This window comes from Castor canadensis, chromosome 2 (genome assembly GCF_047511655.1).
Source record: "Castor canadensis chromosome 2, mCasCan1.hap1v2, whole genome shotgun sequence".
Lineage (NCBI taxonomy): Eukaryota > Metazoa > Chordata > Mammalia > Rodentia > Castoridae > Castor > Castor canadensis.
In genome coordinates, this window is record NC_133387.1 from 7,938,175 (window position 1) to 7,959,615 (window position 21,441).

At 41.6% G+C, this 21,441-nt stretch overlaps 1 long non-coding RNA gene across 2 annotated transcripts in view; it reads left to right on the forward strand.

Moving 5' to 3' along the window:
- LOC141418895 (uncharacterized) overlaps positions 1 to 21,441 on the forward strand; it is a 36,770-nt gene extending 15,329 nt beyond the window's left edge. For both annotated transcript variants that reach the window (XR_012443564.1, XR_012443562.1), the window contains one exon: positions 14,739 to 21,441. This is a non-coding gene — a long non-coding RNA (uncharacterized lncRNA). The remainder of the gene's footprint in view (positions 1 to 14,738) is intronic.

Here is a 21,441-nt window from a genome sequence, read left to right on the forward strand (position 1 = left end):
AAATACCAGATTTTACTGTGGTTATAGCGAGCAGCAGGGCTGAGAGAGAATATGGGATACTTTTACCTTTAGAGTTCCATATTTTGTGATATTTGAATTTTTACAATAAGCATATATTGCTTTTGTAGTCAGAAAGAGATATATTAATATACAGAGCTGAAGTTGATGACATCGACAAGAAAAACAGAATTGCAAAGAGCTTGAAAGCAATCTAGTGAGAGTCATCTATCACGAGGGATTCCTGCTTGCACGTATACAGGTAAATAAACACTACAGCATTGCTTCAAGTGGCAAAAGATCTGCCACCCCATGAAAGTCTGTCACCAGAGGGAGAGGTGACAGTCCACATAGATGAGGAAATCTTGTAGAGGATGCATGATAACCATGCATCTGGGGGTTGTGCTTTTTAAATTTTGTACCATGGGCCTGGGCCATGTGTAAAAATTAAATTAATTAAAAATAGTAAGACCTGGGAGTGTTGCTTAGTAGTAGAGTGCACACTTAGTGTGCATGGGGCCCTGGGTTCCATACCAGCACCACACATACACATACACACTCACACACATTCACACACTCACACATACACACTCACACATACACACCCACACACACATACACACTCACATATAGACATATACATTTATACACACACTCACACTCTCACACACTCACACATACACAAACTCACTCACACAAACACATACACACATTTGCACACACATACACACATGTACACATACATGCACATGTACATGTACACACACACACACACACACACAAAGTTCAAAAGCTATGTTTATGTTTAGGTTCACAAACCATGACTGCTGGTCAAGATGGGAAGACAATGTGATGAAATATTTTTTATTCCTTCTCACACTGGAATGTTTCTTGTATTCTTCTCCTGTGTGAGCAGATCTTCTGAAACTAGCCCTAGTGAAAGACCAATTTTGTTTTGCTTTTTATTTCCCTGATGCATTGCAGGCTGTTACTATAATAAAATCAATACAAATTAATTATTGGAAAAATGAAATTTGAAAAAAAAGTTGAGGCTGGGCACCGGTGGCTCATACCTGTAATCCTAGCTATTCAGGAGGCAGTAGGACCATGGTTCAAAGTTAGCCCAGGCAAATAGTTTGTGAGACCCTATCTTGAAAAATACCCAACCAGAAAAGGGCTATTGAAGTATCTCAAATATAGAGTGCCTGCCTAGCAAGCATGAGGGCCTGAGTTCAAACCCTAATACCACCAAAAGGAAAAAAATGCATAAAATTCAAGGTCCAATTCATTATTATTATTATTATTAGATGAAACAGATATAAAATTTTTCTCTCAAATTGCTTTTTTTTTTTTTCTATACTGGGGTTTAAATTCAGGACCTCATGCTTGCTAGGCAGGTTCTCTATCACTTGAGCCACTCCACCAGTCCTTTTTTGCATTGGGTATTTTTGAGATCAGGTCTTGCTTTTGTTGCCTGGGCAGGCCTCGAACTGCAATCCTCCTGATTTCTGCCTCTGGAGTAGCTAGGATAACATAGCTTTCAATTATGATTCTCTTTATTTTGTCCCTCCCCTCTGGGGACATCTGCAAATGTTTGGAGATGCTTTTGGTTGTCCCAGCTTGGGGAAAGGAAGTTGCTGATTTCTAATGCCTAGAGATCAGTTTGCTGCTAAATAACTGAGGGTGTTCATGACAGAGAATCATATGACTCAAAATGCCAAGGCTAAAAAGCCGTGTCTTGTTTCCAAATGGCTAATCTCAGTGTTTGTATTTATCCCTTGACAAATTGACACCTTTTTTTGGAGGTACTGAGGACTAGGGATTGAACTCAGGGTCTTGTTCTTGCTAGGCAGGCACTCTATCACTTTTGCCTCTTCCCTAGTTCTTTGCCTTTAAAAATTTTTTTAGATAGGGTCTTGTGCTTTTGCCCAGCTGGCTTTGCACCTCCATCCTCCTACCTCTGCCTCCAGAGTAGCTGGGATTATAGGCCGGCATGGGCTACCATGTGTGGCAGATCGGAACATTTTTTGGACCCTGGTCCACAGACCACATGCTATCTTGAACTCTGACCCAATAAGGTTGCCAGGCAAAGTGCAACCAGATTCTCTAATGCTTTGCATTTGTGAGGCTTCTGTATAAACAGTATTCTAGAAGGACCGCAGGAGAAGGGAGTTTTGTGGCATAATCAAATGAAACATAAATAATTACAGTATTCTCTTAATTGAATCTAAGGCTTCAAGCCTCACTTGGTGGCTGCCTGGTTGGAGGAGTTAGAGAATCTGAGCCACCACTTTCCCACCTGTGCATCGGGGACAACACCCTCTTGGTAAGGTTGTTGCAAGGTGTGATCGTGAATAATTGGTGAGAGTGCCCAGCCCACACACAGAGGCGCTGACACTCATACTGCGGCGAGTCTGCTCTCGTTGAAGTTCTCAGTCAAGGCTGGTGGAGGAGAGCTCCAGAGCTCCATTCTTCTCAGCCCCTTGTTCTTGAGGTGGAGCCAGAGACAGCTCTTTCCCCATTTCTCCTCCTTCTCAGAAAAGTAGGGCTCATCAGACAGTTTCAGCTGCCAATAAGGCAAGTGTAGGGGTGGTGCTTATTCTCCTGATTGGGTCCAGTGAAACCCCTTTGGAAAGTGGAAAGTCTTCTGTGAGTCTCAGAAGCTACTTGTCACTTCAGGCCCTCTAGATGGCCTGGCAAAGGAAACAAGCCAGGGAAAAAAGTGTCCCCCACAAAACATGATATGATATGTAGGAGTCACCTCCTGGTAGCAAGCCATGCATTTTGTGGAACCCAAAATGTTTGAAAGGTAGAACCGGGCTCCCATTTATTCGTGGATAGAAATGATCAGGAGGAAGAGACAATTCACAAAGAAGCTTCTAGTACAACTGAGAAGGCAGTCACAATGCAAACAGCTCAGACTTTGGCAGGAGCTCTTGTGAGGGATCTCACTCAACAAACTCCAGTGTCACCTTACAACATAACTGTTGCAGGGCGCTACTGACAGCTCACACCTGTAATCCTAGTGTCAGGTTGACTGACATTGGGAGGGAGGACCACCATTCAAGGCGAGTCAAGGCAAATAGTTCAGGAGACCCAATCTCCAAAATAACTGGAGCAAAAATGGTCTGAAGGTGTGGCTCAAGTGGTAGAGTACCTGCTTTGCAAGTGTGAAGTCCTGAGTTCAAACCCTACTCCCACACAAAAAACAAAACAAAAAAAATGTAACTGTCCAGTGGACTCTTGTGCTCATGCCCAAACCCCATGTACCTGGCACCTGGCTGACTCTGCTCCAGGGAACCCTGAACAGACATCAGGACCTGGGGGCTCTTCCCCAGAGATCAGATATTGCAGCTCATAGAGGGGGAATGAAGCTGTCCCTCAGGGGAAATGGGGCCCTTGTCAGGTGGCACCTGGTGGGGCCACATGAATGATGTGCCTAAACAGAGTTCCAAGAAGGTCTCTGCTTTCAAAATGGTCTTTCTCGAGACTACTTCCCTCTCTTTCATCATTGCTATGTGTGAGTCATGCTCCCGATTTCGCTAAAGTGACAGCATTAGCGATTCTGAGACTGAGGCGAACCATGAGAGGCTGTCTCTGCTTGCATTCTGAATAAGCAGCAGGTGGTGGTGGGACTAGCTGCCTGGAGACTGAGGACCAAGCTGCAATTTGTAACCATAGTCTCACCAGGCAGTATAGAGGCTGGAAACTTCCTGTGCTGAAGAGAGGGGTACATAGGGAGGGGTATGGATAAATAGCACACTGGCTGACTCCTGGTAGCTACCTGGGAGAAAACTGTCCCAAACTTGCCTGATTTTGGCTACTACTCATGTCTGCATACCCCCAGCACCTTCACTCATGCCAGTCCAAGGACTGGAGAGAGATGGTTGGTTGGTCACCTTCTGTACCCAAGGCATGGGCAGATCCCAGGTAAATGAAGAGAGTGAAGACAGTCTGTCTCCTACAGACTCATAGCCAAGACAGGGAGATAAACTATAAACAAAGAACTCCCACAGATGGGGCCAAGTGCTATAAAAAGGCAGTTTATAAGGATTTGGGAACAAAGAAGATGAAGCTGGACTCTGCCTGGGAACAAAGACATGGTCTTTACATTTCCCTGTGCACTCCTGATCTGGGTACTTAGAGACTCCATGTTAACAGCCAACAATGATAGCTTTTGTGCCCTGATTATGGAGCAAACACATTCTTGTATTTGTCTTTTTCATTTCGATTCATATTATCTGGTTTTACTATCATGGCAGAACATATAGTCTTAAAGCTTGGATGTTGAGCTCAGCTACCTATCTAATGACACACTATAAAAATACCTTTTTACCCAGTACATGCTTTGTATCATTACTTAACTTGTGTCTTATACAATGTGTCTTTCATTTCTAAAAGCAATTCCTTCACATAAATGTTTCTACAGATCATTAACGTCTTCTACTCCGGTACCAGAGTATCCTTGGAGAACAAATCACATGTTTCAAACAAACAATCCCAACACTTATCCATACAACATTTGAAAGTTCTTCTAATTTTCCAACAAAATTATAGATAAGTAACACTCCCCTCTTTTTCAGTTTTATATGTTAGTCTCACTTTTTTTTTGTGTTGTTGTTATATCAGGCAATAAGCCAGGTGTGGTGGTGCATGTCTGCAATCCAAGCTATTTGAGAGGCTGAGGCAGGTGGATGGAGCATGAGGCCAGCCTGAGCAACTTAGTGGGACCCTGTTTCAAAGTAAGAAATGAAAAGATCTGAGGCTGGGCATCTGTGGCTCGCACCTGTAATCCTAGCTACTCAGGAGGCAGAGATCAGGAGAATTTGCAGTTCAATGCCAACCAGAGAAAATAGTTCATGAGATCACAAAATAGGGCTGGTGGAGTGGCTTAAGATGTAGGCCCTAAGTTTAAGCCTGAGTACTGCCAAAAGAAAAAAGAAAAAAAGAAAGGTCTGAGGATGTAGCTCAGTGGTAATGTACCAGTGTACTTCCTAGCATGCTAGAGACCTCCAATTCTGCAAAACAGCAGCAAAGCAAAACAAACACAAAAACAGGCAACAAGTATGCTTTCCAGGGCTGGGCTCTTTACAAATGAGCTCTGTGACTCAACTTTGCCATGAACAGGTATTCTGGGGGCTTTTAAAGATATACAGACATTATTAAGATTAGTAAAAATGGGATCCTCAAAGTCATGAAAACTGAAAGCACAAAAAAATTCATTTAACCTTTGATGGTAAGATGAAACTTCCTATTCACTGGATTTATTCACATAAGCATCAAAGTGAAGGAAATTATGGTGACATAATTTTGCAGTCATAATTTCTGAGTCTCAGAAATGCATTCAGCCGAATCAAATAATTTTCTTTAATTTACAGTGGGTAAAATACAGATTCACAGCTTTTGAATGAGAATCAGTTTAACACCTGGAAAAGAACCTCTGAGTAAGTTTGTTGCAAATGCATCATTTTACAAATGAATATGATTCAGATGTAACCAGTTTATGACTGGGAAGACCCAGGGCTCAGCTTCCTGATCGTAAACCAGAGGATGTGGGTTATATGCACCTGAGTCCTCTTCCAGGTCAAATATATGTAGAATTCTAATAAATGCTGTTGAATAGATGAGCTAATACACAGAGGGACTGATTTGCCAGACCATACAGTGGGTTCAGGAACAGAACAAATCCTCTGGCTCTATTATTCTTTCTATAGAATAGACTTACAATACAGATCTTGAATTTAAAAACACCTTTTAAAACTATATTAACGCTACATTTTAAGCAGTACATTTCTATTATCTGTGTATCCACTTTTTAATCGTAGACTGGCTTCCTTTCCTTACACATTCAGTTTATTTTTTTGGCCTAACTAGGTATACATTGAAGGAATGTCTATCAGTGTTCCCAGATTCTATTGCTACATAGAAAACTCCTCCAAAATGAAGAGATAACAATTTGTTATTACTTCTCTTTATGAATTGAATTGAGTCCCTAAGAATGTTATGTTGAAGTTTAACCCCCAATATTTGAAAATGTGATTTTATTCAGAAATAGGGTCTTTGAGCCAGGCACAGGTGACTCACCCCTGTAATCCTAGCTACTCCAAGGCACAGATCAGGAGGATCACAGTTCAAAGCCAGCCCAGGGAAACAGTTTGTAAGACCCTATCTTGAAAATACCCAACACAAAAAAGGGCTGGGGGAGTGGCTGAAGTGGCAGAATACTAGCTTAGCAAGCATTGGGGCCCTGAGTTCAAAACCCTAGTACTGCAAAAATAAAAAAAATCATAAGAGTGAACCTTAATCCACTATGATTGGTATCCTTATAAGAAGAAGGAATCTGAACACCAAGACAGATGGAAGAAGGCCAGATGAAGGCAGAGAGAGGGTGGAATTAAGTTGGCACGAGCCAAGGAATGCTTGAGGCTATCAGAAGCTGGAAGGATCCTCCTCTAGAGCCTTCAGAGAGGGCCGTGCCAACAACTTGATGCCAGACTTCTAGCTTCTCAAACTGTGAGAGAATGAAATGTCCTTTCAAGTCGCACAGTTTGTGGTACTTGGTTACAGCAAAACTAACCTGCTGCTCATGTTCCTGTGACTGGCCTGGGCCCTGTTGAATCCTCACTCATCGTTTTCATTTGGTGGCTGGGGTTGGTTTCATCTGAAGGCTTGATTGGGCTGGACATCCACGATGGTGCATCATGTGACTGCCATTTGTGCTGCTGGCTGGGAAGTCATCTGGAGGTGTGCACTGGTACACAGCCTCTCTACATGGCATGAATTTCTCAAAGCTTGAAAGTGTGTTAAAAAACAACCATTTCAAAGAAGAGGTAGAGACTGCTATACCAGGAGGCCCTGGCCAGGAACTAATGTGGCATCAGTTCTGTTTTATTCTTTTATTCAAACCTATTGAGGGGCTGTGGCAAGGTCACACTGCAGAAAAGCCTGAGGTTGGGAGAAATGTTAGGATCATGATTACAGTTTAGCACAATGATCCCTTATGGAGAATGAATCCACTAGAAGCAAAGTAACTCACTTTAAAGCCAAATATTGGTGATTCAGTTCTTTGAGCTGTTCTGAGCTGTAGCGTCTCTTTGTCATATTAAGTTGTACAGAACATTATTCCTCAGGTAGCTAATGATATGTTGGGACCCATAAAAGCTACAGACGCCTCAACGTCTGTATTTTTATAATTTGTGTAATTATAAGGCAGGTTTTTCCCCTGGACTCTTTATTACTCTTTGGTCATAGCTCAGGAGACCGGAGGAGACACCTCCTCTTTCTTGGAACGATTTATGGCAAGTGCTAAACCATGTTCAGTGATTCCGAGGAGCTAACAGGTGAATTTCGTAGAGCAGCTCTTTGGGATCCTTTCATGCAATCTGACAAACCACTGTGACTTGGGTGGTCCTTTTCAGTTCAAGGGGCTTTCACAGTAGTGGTGGTGGGCTCTTGACATTCAGCTCCACTTCCAAACTTCCTTATATACCAAGCTATCTACAAGATACAGTATAAGAGGAATAACCACAATGGCAGACATATTGGCAGACTTTAGCTGGGAAGCTTCTGTATGGTGTCTCCTCAACTATTTATCTTTGGGGTATGACTGTGTATACAAGGCTTTCATGACGTCTCTTACTTGGTCACTCTGTAGGTCTCCTGAGTGATCATGCATCCCCTTCCACCTGGGAGTTGAGAATATTATGGTAGTAAGATGAGAATTTCTTGCCTGATTAGAAATTCATGAGTGAGTCCCAAGTCCCAGATCCGGTAGTAGTGTCACCAAGGAGAACAGAGGATATAGGAAGAAATGCAGACAAAGGACTTCAGTGGTGGCCTGCTCGGTGTGGCAGCCTGTGAGACTCGAATATGTTCACGTCAGGCAGGAGGCTGCATATGTACACCTGAAGTTCAGAGTGAGCCTGAGGCAGGAGGGTGGTTCTGACTGATCCCCTTCTGATTTTCCTAGTCTACTTCTCTGGAGGCATTTGTTTCTTTTTATTTCCAAGTTCTAAGGAGGGAGAAAATTATTCTTACCCTATGTCCTGTCTACAATACAATTCTTGTATGGTTTGACATCTCTTGTGATACTTCCCTGAGGAAATGCCACATATGGGCTTCTTATTGGCTGAATATGTTTTGATGCTGTATTTAAATACCTATGACAAATAGTTTTAAACTCAGGGCCTCATGCTTCCTGGGCAGATGCTCTACCACTTGAGCTACTCTGCCAGCAGCAAATAGTTTTAAAGATTTTACATTATATAAAAGTGATACAATAAATAAGTTACGGGCTGGCATGGAGCTCAGAGATGAGATGCTTGCCTCGTGTGCATGAGGCCCTGGGTTCAATCTCTAGCACTGAAATAGAATGAAAATAACTTTTCTGGACCAGACGCTGGTGACTCACACCTGTAATCCTAGCTACTTGGGAGGCAGCAATCAGGAGGATCATAGTTTGAAGCCAGCCTGGGCAAATAGTTCTAGAGACCCTATTTCAAAAATACAACACAAAAAAGAGCTGGCAGAATGGCTCAAGTGGTGGAGTGCCTCCCTAGCAAGCCTGAAGCCCTGAGATCAAGCTCCAATCACAAAAAAAAAAAATAATTTTTGAAGTAGTACTGAAACCTCAGTGTGTCTCTGGGAACACAAAGTTAATAAAAGACTCCTTTCATTAGGGAGCTGTCGTTTGAATGAAGGAAGAGAGTCACTTAATGGGTTATCACCATATGGTACTGTAAGTGCTATAGCAGAAATCTGTTCTGTATCCTTCAGAAACAGAGAGGAAAGAGTTAATAGTTTTTGGAGAAGTCGAGGCCATTTGACAGAGGCTCTAATGTTTGAGAGGCATTGTGGTAAGCAAGGAGTTTTCCAAGCCAGTTATGGTCATGAACACCTGTAATCCCAGCACTCAGGAGCTGAAGCAGGAGGATCAGGACTCTGCTCAAAAAAAAAAAAAAAAAGTTGTTTTCAGGTGGGGATGTCTAGGAGGAGAGAGCATAGAATACCACAGCACAAGTTAAAAGGGGACAATGTGGGTACCAGAGCGAGGCAGATGTAGGTCCTGTGTGACCTTGGGCAGACTAGTTGACTGCTTTGGACCATCTGCAAACTGTGATGTACAAATTAGAATGAAGAGTGGGGATGTGGCTCAGTGATAGAGTGCTCGCCTAGCGCAAGGCCCTGAGCCCGTGCCCCGAGTGTGGTGGCAGGAAAATCATGAGTTGGAGATCAAGTCTGGGGAAGAAAGCTAGACCTTTTCTCAAGAAAACAAAAACAAAAAAATTAGGGCTGATTTGTAAACACCAAGTGCATGGTCACTTTAAAAAAAAACTAGATGGAACCAGGGCCTCATGCATTTGAGCCAAGTGCTTTACCACTTAAGCTACACCCCTGGGCCTTTTGTTTTTGAGGTAGAACCTTGCTAACTGGAACCAGCTTGCTGCTCCCTGCCAATTCTCCTGTGTCTACCTCCCAAGTAGCTGGGATTACAGACTTGCACCACCATGCCCCGCTACCCCAAGTGCACAGTAAACACTCAAAACATAATCCATAATTTCCCCAGTTAAGTGGCCAGGGCAGCTGGGGTGGCTGGGAGTATTTAGCATAGAGTCTCCATGATTCTTTTTTACTAGAACCTTGGAAAACTCAGAAGATATAAAACACAGCTGTTTAAAAAAAAAAATCCTGGAGACAGTGTGGATAGCGAATAGTAATGGGGAGAATATTGAGACAGATAAATCAGTCTAGAATGCTGCCTGACCCAGGAGGGGAGAAAAGCAAGTGATCCTACCCTGATCCTACCCTTCTAGTTATCAGTGTCCTCACAGAAGCCGGGGAGAAATCTCCAAAGCAGACTGAATTTACAAATTCTTTAGGGGCATTCGTTTTAACCTGAAGACTCAAATTTACAGTTAAGTATCACATTCTTTCCCCAAACACTAGACCACTATTTTTTTTTTAATACCAAAGAGCAACTGAACAACACATTTTTGTCTTGATTATGTAGTTAATGGTTGTGCCTTGGAAAGTATAGACGACAGAGGACATTAGGAACTGGCTGGCTCTATGAGGAGGGTGGGCCCAGGCCTGGTACCCAGCCCAGTGGATGGGCCAAAGACTGGAGTAGGGGTCTCTGCTAAGCCAACAATCTTCTAGGGTGGAGAGAAGCTACTATTTGTTCCCACTACTCTCTAAGGCACTTTCTTCTCTCTCCTATATGTAGGATATCTGAACTCACAGCTTTATTGAGCCAAACTTTCAGGAAAAAAATAGAAGAAGCCATTGATACAAGGAACTTGTATTTCTCAAGTGTTCAAAAATTCCTGAGTCTAAAAACTGTTGTAAACTAGTACCTGCCCAAAATTATGGGAAGAAAAATTCACAAGGAGATAAGATGTAGGGCAGTTATTTCATTGGGTATCTTGTCACAGTTGCCTCCATTTTTAAAAAGTAAGTCAATTTGATGCAATATAAATTTTGTATTACATCAGTTGCGTCAGTGTTTTGTCAGTACTGGCTTTTGAACAGAAGTCAACTCTATCAACATTAAGTTGCTGGTTTTGGAAATTATGTCATGGATATGGAAGGGAATTTCTCTCCCTTTTTTTTTTTTTCTCTTGTGGTGCTGGGGTTTGAACTCAGGGTCCACACCTTGAGCCACTCCACCAGCCCTTTTTTGTGATGGGATTTTTCAAGATAAGGACTTGCTGAACTGTTTGCCTGTGCTGGCTTTGAACTGAAATCCTCCTGATCTCTGCCTCCTGAGTAGCTAGGATTATAGGTGTGAGCCACTGGTACTCAGCAGGAATGTCTCTTTTAAAAGAAGCCATACTGAATTATTTAAGGGTAGGTTTATAAACATTTAGTAGCTAACATTTATTTTCAAATATTGTAAGGAAAATTGAGTGTATACACACACATATATGTTTTATATATGTACACACACAAAATGGCTTCCATTTTTAATATACATATATATTTATGTCACACACATGAGAGCAACACAGAGAGAGAGATACTTATACAGACAGACTGAGACAGAAAGAGAGCAAGAGTAATAGTGAGTGTGGTAAAACTGCTTTGAGAGCAAACCCCAGTACCACCACCACCCCCCAAAAAATAAAGAAAAAATAACACAAAAGTTAAACATATGCTATAAAATACTGTAAGGACTGAGTGGGAGGTGAAAGTATCGAGGTATATGGGTGGGTGAGGAAGGAGTAATTAAAAAAATATATCATTATGCAGGAGGCTAGTGGTTCACACCCGTAATCCCAGGTACCTGGGAGGCAGAGATGAGGGGGATCATGGTTCAAAGCAGTTTGGGGAAATAGTTCGGTGAGGCTCTATCTTGAAAATAATCAACACAGCTGGGTGTGGGTAGCTCACACCTATAATCCTAGCTAGTCAGGAAGCAGAGATCAGGAGGATTGTGGTTCAAAGCCAAAGTAGGCAAATAGTTCATGAGAGCCTATCTTGAAAAAACTCATCACAAAAAAGGGTGGAGTGGCTCAAGGTATAGACCTTGATTTCAAACCCATGCAAAAAAAAAAAAAAAAAGAAAGAAAAGAAGAGAAGCATAGTGGAGTGGCACAAGTGGTAGAGCACCTGAGTTCAAACCCTAGTACTGCCAAAAAAGAAAAAAAAAAAAAATATATATATACACACTCCATTAGTTCTAAAGAAATTGGTAGTTCTGCACAGTTGCTTCAACTTCTCAAAAAAAAAAAAAGCAATCTTTGCTTTTTTTCTAGTTGCAAGAGGTATAATTGAATAAATCAGAACAGAAAATAAAAATATTCTGCTTTGGCTGGGTGCTGTGGAGCATGCCTGTAATCCTAGTGACTCAGGAAGCAGAGATTAGGAAGATCTTGGTTCAAAGCCAGCCTGGGCAAATAGTTTGTGAGACCCTATCTTGAAAAAAACCCATTACAAAAGAAGGGCTGGTGGAGTGGCTCAAGGTGTAGGCCCTGAGTTCAAACTCCAGTACCCTCCCCCCCACACACACAAATTCTGTTTTGTTATAGCAATTGAGAAATACACATAAATCTCAGCCCAGAAGGAATGAATTTGACTAATGTAGAGGTAAAATCAAAATTAGTAGGACTATAATCCCTTTGGGGAATCTGCATTTGTTCTAAGTGCCCTTATTAAATGTTTGTGAAGACAAGGGACAGCATTATTTTAAGATACCTAGTGGGGGAGGGCGGTAAGACAGATGGAGGAACGATCTGAGCTGTCACGCGCTGGCCCAGGTTAGAGAAAACTGATGAAGGGAGATCACAATACCAACTGTAGGCTGGGAACCTGACCCCAGAACCTCTTCTGCATGTGAATACAAGGACTGAGCCACGGATGTGCCCAGAGCATGTGGTCCTGATTTGTATCTGGGAACTGGAGGCTTATGGATGATCCCCTGCCTCAAAGGAAACAGAGAGCGCCCTTAATTAGTTAACGTCGTCTTAAAGTTCAGTACCATCTGCTCCGAGAGGTCCCCATTGGGAAAACAGATAGAGAGGGCTGTTTATGTAACAAGTATTTGTTAAATGCCTTCTGTGTAGTCAGCATAGTGCAAAATGATGGAAATACAATGGTAAATGCAATAAACAGGATCTTTGCTATCAGGCCATTTGTAGGCCCCAGACTTCTAGGAGTTCCCATAAAACTCAGTTTCTCCATCTGTAAGAAAAGAAACCTCTTCCCTCATACTAAACATGAGATTAAGTAAACTGACATATATGAAGCAAGTAGTAAACACTTGAAAAATATTAGGTGCTCAACTGTTATTGGTCTCACTCCCCCTTCTTTGGCGGGGCCTTTCCTGCCTGAGCCATTTTTGGTTATTCTAAATCTTGCTAATTCTGGTCTATCCTGCCTGCATAGTTCCATAGACCCAAATCTTAATCCAGGAGTCCTAAGAACAATTGAACTTGCCTGTGTAGTATACCCCACACCTGTACTAAGGCTGTTCCCTGCAGGGCAAATATTTATTTGGTTAGGAAAGCCATCTGGTTTTAATATATGAATATATTTGGGCTGCAACAGTGATTTCAATTTGTAGATTTCACTATGCTTGTGCTATTAAGCAGTGTTTGGGTTTATTAGTTTTATATGCATTGGAGTCTTTGAAATTGTCAGTTCATATGTATGGAAATAAATTTTCGTGAAATGAACTACGGGTTCTATTATACAGGACATCTTTAATACTAGAGTAAAATAGCTTTTAGATTACTAGGATGCCAGGTTTCTGCTAGAAATAAATTGGTATAGAAAGAGGGCATAAAGAAAGCATATGTGGGACAAAAAAAAAAAAAGAAAAATAGAGAAGTCATTATGCTTTTGGTTATGTTCAGGGAGAAATTTCTATCCTGTCCTCTCTGGGATACAGACATTTATCCTATGGAGCATTAAAAAGGTTGGGGTTTTTCATATCAATTCCACTAGTGCTCAGGAGCAAATTAGGACAGTTGGACTTGAGCTGGAGGCTGAACTAGGAGGAAATGATAAGGTGACTAAGTAAGGGGTTGCAATCCAGCTAGCACCGGCTTCAGCTGCCTAGGCTCAGACAGGGAGGAAATAGGACCTCACAGCCATCAGTCTGAAACCTTAGCACCCTCTCTCCATGGAACCAAAGCTCTGCTTGCCACAGGCCCGGCCAAACTGTGGGCCAAGGGTGAGGCATATTGATGATCCAGGAAATCATGTGGATAGGATGGATGTGAGCCTGAGACAAGGCTGCTTAGGGCTCGCCTCTCCTTTGAGTTAATTCCTGTATCTGCCTTAGGCTGTTACTCTACGGGAGACGTTTCCTAACTGCTTCCAGAATGATTCAGGTCTTCATGAAATCAAAACCAGTGCAAAGTGCAGAATCCTGCAGAGACCAAGCGAAGGAGCTGTGGAGAATGTCTCATTAAGAGAAGAAATAAGATGAGTTGAACCACAAGTTGATTTTTTTTTTTTTAAAAGCATGAAGTTGCACATGATAGTGCTTCACGGAACAAGGAGGAAATAAAATTGAAAGGCAAATTATTCTACTCTAGTCAGAAAAAAATTGTATTTGTATTTTCCCCACATTTTTTTTTGTTTAATTCTCTTTATGTGCCTTTTTCTCTGCCTGAGAATGAATTTGAAATCATCATTCTGTTACCAGAAATTTGTCTCACATCATCACCAAGTGTGACTGCAAAGTAAGGGTACTGATTTCTGCAAATTATTATCAATGTCATCATCCTAATCAAAGCAGATACAGTATGGCTTTTATTGAGTAGATATGATTTTCAACATTATTGTGAGCTCTGCTTTTTCTTGTTAGAATATGGAGTTTGTACTTAACTTTGTCATTTCCCCTTTTCAGAATTTCTAAAAGAAACCATGTATTATTTAATGACGTGATCTTTCCCTCTTGTCATTTGATGACTCACATGACCCTGATTTCAGATTATAAACAGGAAGCCAGCATTTTTTTTTTTTTTTTGCAGTACTGGGGTTTGAACTCAGGCCTTAAGCCACTCTGCCAGCCCTTTTGTATGATGGGTTTTTTGAGAAAGGGTCTTACAAACTACTTGCCCAGGCTGGCTTTGAACCATGATCCTCCTGATTTCTGCTTCCTGAGTAGCTAGGATTATAAGCATGAGCTACTGTTGCCTGGCTGGAAAGTGAGTTTTTAATGTTTTGTCTTTTTATTGTCAACATAACAAACTATAAAAATAATGAAAATTCCATTTTTCTTCTTATTTTAGACACTGTCAAAGTTCTTCAATTGCCAGCTCGGTTAATGAGAGAGAGAAGGAAAGGTGGGACTCCATGCCGAATCGGCAGCCAGCAGACCCACGGCATCACTAAATTTGGAAAGGCAGAACTGCGCCCAGAAGCCAGATGCTGTGGACCAGATTGAAGGCAGAGTTGACTTGTGATAGGTCGCGTTCATGTCCTCATCTGTAGATGGGTTTCAAGGGCTCTGGGCACTCCCTGAAATAATCTGTTTAGAAATTTTGGGGTGGGTAGTGGCCATTGCTTATGCAGATGCTTGAAGTTCAGGCTGCCCTGCTCCCTACAAAAGAAGGTAAAAGTCCTAGTTCATTGCTTTCTGTTTTCTGTTGAGAAGACCTGCGATCTAAGGGCAGCTAAGGCAATGCCCAGAGTCAGCTCCTCTCTTCTTTCTACTTACAGAAACCTGATTTTTCTCAGGTGTCAATGTCCCCAGCTTGGTCATGTTTTAAAACCAATCATGACAACCTCATCCTCTTCCACTGGATAGTCAGTTTTCCAGCTGCCCTTTCAACTAGTAGTGTGTGGGATGTGTGTTGCATTTCTTACCAATGGGATGTCTAAAGATTCTGAGGACCTTTTGCTTTCTTAATACATAAGAAGCAGTGGTTGATCATCCCCTTCCCCTTTCTCTCTGCCTTGAATTTGCATGTGATTCTTGGACAACAGCAGTCATTTTGCAACTATTGAGCTTACATGCACGGAACAATAAGCCACTATGCAAGAGGAAAAACAGAGAATCCCAGTCCTTAATGGCATTATTAAGCCGACATGGACCATCCCTGAGTTTCTGGTTGCATAAACAGTAAACATTGTAGCAGGGCAAGAGAGACAAGGGGTCAAGTGAAATGCACAGGTGTGTTTCAAGGCTTTGCTTGTATCACAGAAGACAACATGTCAGTCTGAGTTAAATGGACAAGCCGGGTGTCCACTGGGAGGAAGTGACCTTTACTGCTGGGTGAGAGGGACTATAAGCTCACACTGCCAAGTTTAAGGGAGGTAGAGGGAAGAAGTGATGCACTGATGCAGTGGGAAGGAGTTGCTGGTAACAAAAGCCTAACTCCTAACATTGATCTGACTCTGTTCTTAGAGCCCCACCCAGCTAAGAATTAATGAAACTTTGTTAGGAGAAACAGATGCCTGCGTCTCCTACCATGAAAGAAATTCCTTCATACAGATTATGTTTAGGGGTTGCTTACAAGAGATTTCTTCACAGTTTTTTTATTTATCAATTGATTATCTATTTCTAACAGGGTCTCTTTTTAAAATGCCCCTGCTGGCCTGAACAGGGATCCTCCTATTTTTGTTTCCCTTGAAACAATCAGGGACGACAGGCATGTGCTACCTACCATGCTTAGCTTTGTATTAGTTGAGATGGAGTCTCACAAACTGTTTCCCTAGACTGGCTTCAAACCATGATCATCTTGGTCTCCACCTCTAGAATTACAGGTATGAGCCCCTGGGCCAGCCTGAACAATTTTTTTTTTTTCTTCTTTTGGTGGTTACTACAGTTTGAACTCACGGTCTCAAGCTTGCTAGGCAGGCTTGAACCACTCTAGTAGCCTTTGACAATGTTTTTAAAAAGATCACCCTCCACCTGTACTATATTCATGGTCTTTTCTAGAGGGAGCCTGGTATTTCTATGGAATGAAGACAATTTGGACTGGGGCGTTGATCAACTGGCACAGTGCTGAACCTTGAGGCCCTGAGTTCAATCCCCAGTATGGCTAAAAAAAAGACTGTTTTGTCTCTGTTCTTGCCTCTCTGGATGCTGGAATTGTATGTTGTTTTTTTTTTCTTCTTTGACTCAGTGGCTATGATTTTGGGGGTAGCTAATGGAAGTGGGAGGGTAGATAAGCCCCCTAGAAGGGATGAAATTTAAGTTATTCTTTGTGTGCGTGTGTGTGGGGGGGGTGTACTGGGGTTGAACCCAGGGTCTTCTGCATGTTAGGGAAGTGTTCTTCCACTTGAACGAGGCGCCCAGTCCTCAAATTATTTTATAACTGATACAGCACAAGCACCGATCTATCAGACTGGCACAACTACTTAAAATGCACACTGGTCTAAACAGATGTGGCTGTACTGGTGTCCCCTCAACCTCAATGGGCCAAACTCAGTCTAACTGTATACCAGCCCTCAGCCCTGTTACCCCACCTCTGAATCCACTCCTGTTAGGCACTTTTGGAAATAAAACCTACTGTTAAAAGGTAAAGGCTTGTCACCAGTTAGGAGATCCAATTGCTGAAGGCACTTTTTTTTTTTTTTTTTTGATGGTGGTTTTAGCTTTTTTTATTTTTTTAATTGTTTTATTATTCATATATGCATACAAGGCTTGGGTCATTTCTCACCCCTGCCCCCACCCCCTACCTTACCACCCACTCCGCCCCTCCCTCTCCCCCCTACCCCCTCAATACCCAGCAGAAACTATTTTGCCCTTATTTCTAATTTTGTTGTAGAGAGAGTATAAGCCATAATAGGAAGGAACAAGGGTTTTTGCTGGTTGAGATAAGGATAGCTGTACAGGGAGTTGACTCACATTAATTTCCTGTACGTGTGTGTTGCCTTCTAGGTTAATTCTTTTTGATTTAGCCTTTTCTTTAGTTCTTGGTCCCCTTTTCCTATTGGCCTCAGTTGCTTTTAAGGTATCTGCTTTAGTTTCTCTGCGTTAAGGGCAACAAATGCTAGCTAATTTTTTAGGTGTCTTACCTATCCTCACCCCTCCCTTGTGTGCTCTCGCTTTTATCATGTGCTCAAAGTCCAATCCCCTTGTTGTGTTTGCCCTTGATCTAATGTCCACATATGCGGGAGAACATATGATTTTTGGTCTTTTGGGCCAGGCTAACCTCACTCAGAATGATGTTCTCCAATTCCATCCATTTACCAGCAAATGATAACATTTCGTTCTTCTTCATGGCTGCATAAAATTCCATTGTGTATAGATACCACATTTTCTTAATCCATTTGTCAGTGGTGGGGCATCCTGGCTGTTTCCATAACTTGGCTATTGTGAATAGTGCCGCAATAAACATGGGTGTGCAGGTGCCTCTGGAGTAACCTGTGTCACAGTCTTTTGGGTATATCCCCAAGAGTGGTATTGCTGGATCAAATGGTAGATCAATGTTTAGTGTTTTAAGTAGCCTCCAAATTTTTTTCCAGAGTGGTTGTACTAGTTTACATTCCCACCAACAGTGTAAAAGGGTTCCTTTTTCCCCACATCCTCGCCAACACCTGTTGTTCGTGGTGTTGCTAATGATGGCTATTCTAACAGGGGTGAGGTGGAATCTTAGTGTGGTTTTAATTTGCATTTCCTTTATTGCTAGTGAAGGCAATTTCTAAAGAAGCTTTTCAAAGAGATTTTGAATACTTACAGAGTCTGTTGACCCTTCTTCAGTGTGCTGCTGATTGAGAACATGTAAGTCCTGGTCTATTTGTTCAGGGACAAGTGTTGCCATTTTGTTTTACTTCCTAGTACTTGCTATACATGGTGACTTCCATGAATTGACAGTCATTTTAATGAAATGTCAGGTAAGGTGACAAATGTCTGACTTAGTTGGAGAACCTTAAGCCTAGGGAAAAGAAGGACAATGTTAGATGAGAGCAGCAGGCAGAAGTTTTGCACTGCAGAGGAGGCCAAGTTGGACTTGGAAAGGGCTACCAGACATCCCAGTTTGACAAGCTCCAGGCAGGGGCCAGCCTGTGCTGTTTGCTTTCAGAGCACAGGGTGAAAACTCCGTGGAGTCCACAGGAATAGCAAGTGTCCCACACAGAACTCTGCACTCCCAGCTCTGTCTTTGTGCTTTTTTATCAACGTGCCCTTAACATTTTTTTTTTTCATAGCAGATTTTCAAATTACAGGTTCTCTCAGGATGGAGCTGAATAAGGAGGAGGTGGGACTGTGGGTTTGTAAGTATAATAGAGTAATTCCTCCAGGGGAGAGAGGCTCTCTGGTGATTTTTCTTAATTATACTTTTCTGTATTATCTAAATACTTTAGAATAAATATATCTTTTTCATCTAAAGAGTGGTATTTAAAAATATTATGTTCTATAACAATTAATGAAGTACATTGTACAGTTTTACTTTTCAATACTATGGAAGTAATACATGAATAGAGTTTTATTATGTTAAGAGGGGAAGACAAGCTATAACAACAGAGCTGCACTGGAAGCAACTTCTGTCTCAGAAGGGACAGAGTATTGTGTACATATGCATGTGCACTGTGTGCATTTACCTCTCTTATATTTATACGTGTGATCCTACTGTAAGTATATATTTTTTCTTTTTGCAGTGCTGGAGATTGACTCCAGGATGTTATGCATGCTAGGCAAGTACTCTAACCTTGAGCTACACCCTCAGCTCTTACATGTAGCTTTGTAATTTACCTTTTCCATTTTTATACCACATCTTGGAAGTCTTTTTATCTCAGTACATATAGATTTTCACAAATTAAAATATAAATTTAACCTTATTTATTTAGTCTCATCCATTTTAATAGCTGCATAGTATTTATTAAAGATATAAATATGCACCAGGTGTCAGTGGCTCCCACCTGTAATCCTAGCTACTGAGGAAGAGGAGGAGATCAGGAGGACTGCGGTTTGAAGCCAGCCCTGGCAAATAGTTCTTGAGACCCTATTTTGAAAAAAACCATCACAAAAACAGTGCTGGTGGAGTGGCTTAAGGTGTAGGCCCTGAGTTCAAACCCCTGTACCAACCCCTTAAAATTTAAGTAAATAAAGAAGTAAATAAATAATATATCGGGTGGTGGGTAGCTCACATCTGTAATCCTAGCCATTTGGGAGGCTGAAATTGCCATTTGGGAGGTTGAGATCAGAAGATAGTTCTCGAGACCCCATCTCCAAAATAATCTTAAGCTACATCTCCAGTCCATTTTGCTCTGCTTTCCTCAGATCCCAGCATTTTTCAGACATCCTATCTTGAAAAACTCAACTACTTTATCAAGATCTCAGTGTGGTGATGCACTTTGTAATCCAAGCATTCAGGAGGATGAGGCAGGAGGATTGTGAGTTCAAGACCAGCCTGTACTACATCATGAAAGTGAGGTCAGCTGGGCTATATAGTGATAGTCTTGACTAAAAAAAAAAAAGTATAAAGAACATTTGACAGATTTCTTCAATGTGCATGTCTTCCTTTTATAACAAGAAATGTTTTAAAATTATAGTGAAATGTCACTTTTCAAGAAAGCAAATGCACCAAAATTGTTAAAGTGGTTCCCTTGGGAGATAGGCAGTGGACAATGTTTATTTCTCTTATAATTTGATAAAAGAACAGTTAATTAAAAACAGAATGTTAACAAATATATAAGCTACGGAAAAAATAGTGGCTGTTAGGAGAGGGCAAAGGAGAGGTAGAGAGAATAAGAGAAAGACAGCACTGTAAGTAAGGCTTGTCAATTTAGCCAAGATGGAAGAGAATTGGAAAGCTGGTTTGTTTGTACTGAAAAGTAATGTTAGCTTGGGGTTTTTGTTACACTTTTTTTTTTTGGCATTACTGGGGCTTGAACTCAGGGTCTCAGACTTGCTAGGCAGGCTGTCTACCACTTGAGTCATTCTGCCAGCTTAGCTTGGGTTTTTGGACACAAAAACAGTTAACATGAAAAGACATCACACTAGAATCTGTAAAATATTATTAAAACACACTGGGTGCAATGACTCAGCTGTTAATACTACCTACTTAAGGAGGTTAAGATCAGGAGAATCATGGCTCAAGGCCAGCCCAAGGAAAAAGTTTGTGAAACGCCCATCTCAACCAATGACTGGGCACAGTGACATGCCTGTCATCCTAGCTATGCGGGGAAGCACAAATAGGAGGAGTATGGTTCAGGACAGCTTGGGCATAAAGCAAGATCAAAAATAATCAGTGCAAGACAGGTGGATCAATGGAATAGAAGATTCAGAAATAAGATACAGTCATCTGATATTTCACAAACGTGAAATATCAACACAACGTAGGTGTCAAAAACCTACGTTGGAGAACAGATAAAATCTCTTCAACAAATAGTGTTGTGAAAACTGCATATTCACATGTAGAAGACTGAAACTAGACCCCTATCTCTCACCCTGAACAAAAATCAATTCCAAGAGCTGTCAGAGTGGCTTAAGCAGTAGAGCGCCTGCCTAGCAAGTGTGAGGTCCTGAGTTCAAACCCCAGTACCACAAAAAAAAAAAAAAATCAATTCCAAATGGATCAAAGATCTTAATGTACGACTAGAAACTGGTAAATGGATGGAATTGGAGAACATCATTCTGAGTGAGGTTAGCCTGGCCCAAAAGACCAAAAATCATATGTTCTCTCTCATATGTGGATATTAGATCAAGGGCAAACACAACAAGGGGACTGGACTTTGAGCACATGATAAAAGCGAGAGCACACAAGGGAGGGGTGAGGATAGGTAAGACACCTAAAAAACTAGCTAGCATTTGTTGCCCTTAACGCAGAGAAACTAAAGCAGATACCTTAAAAGCAACTGAGGCCAATAGGAAAAGGGGACCAGGAACTAGAGAAAAGGTTAGATCAAAAAGAATTAACCTAGAAGGTAATACACACGCACAGGAAATCAATGTGAGTCAACTCCCTGTATAGCTATCCTTATCTCAACCAGCAAAAACCCTTGTTCCTTCCTATTATTGCTTATATTCTCTCTTCAACAAAATTA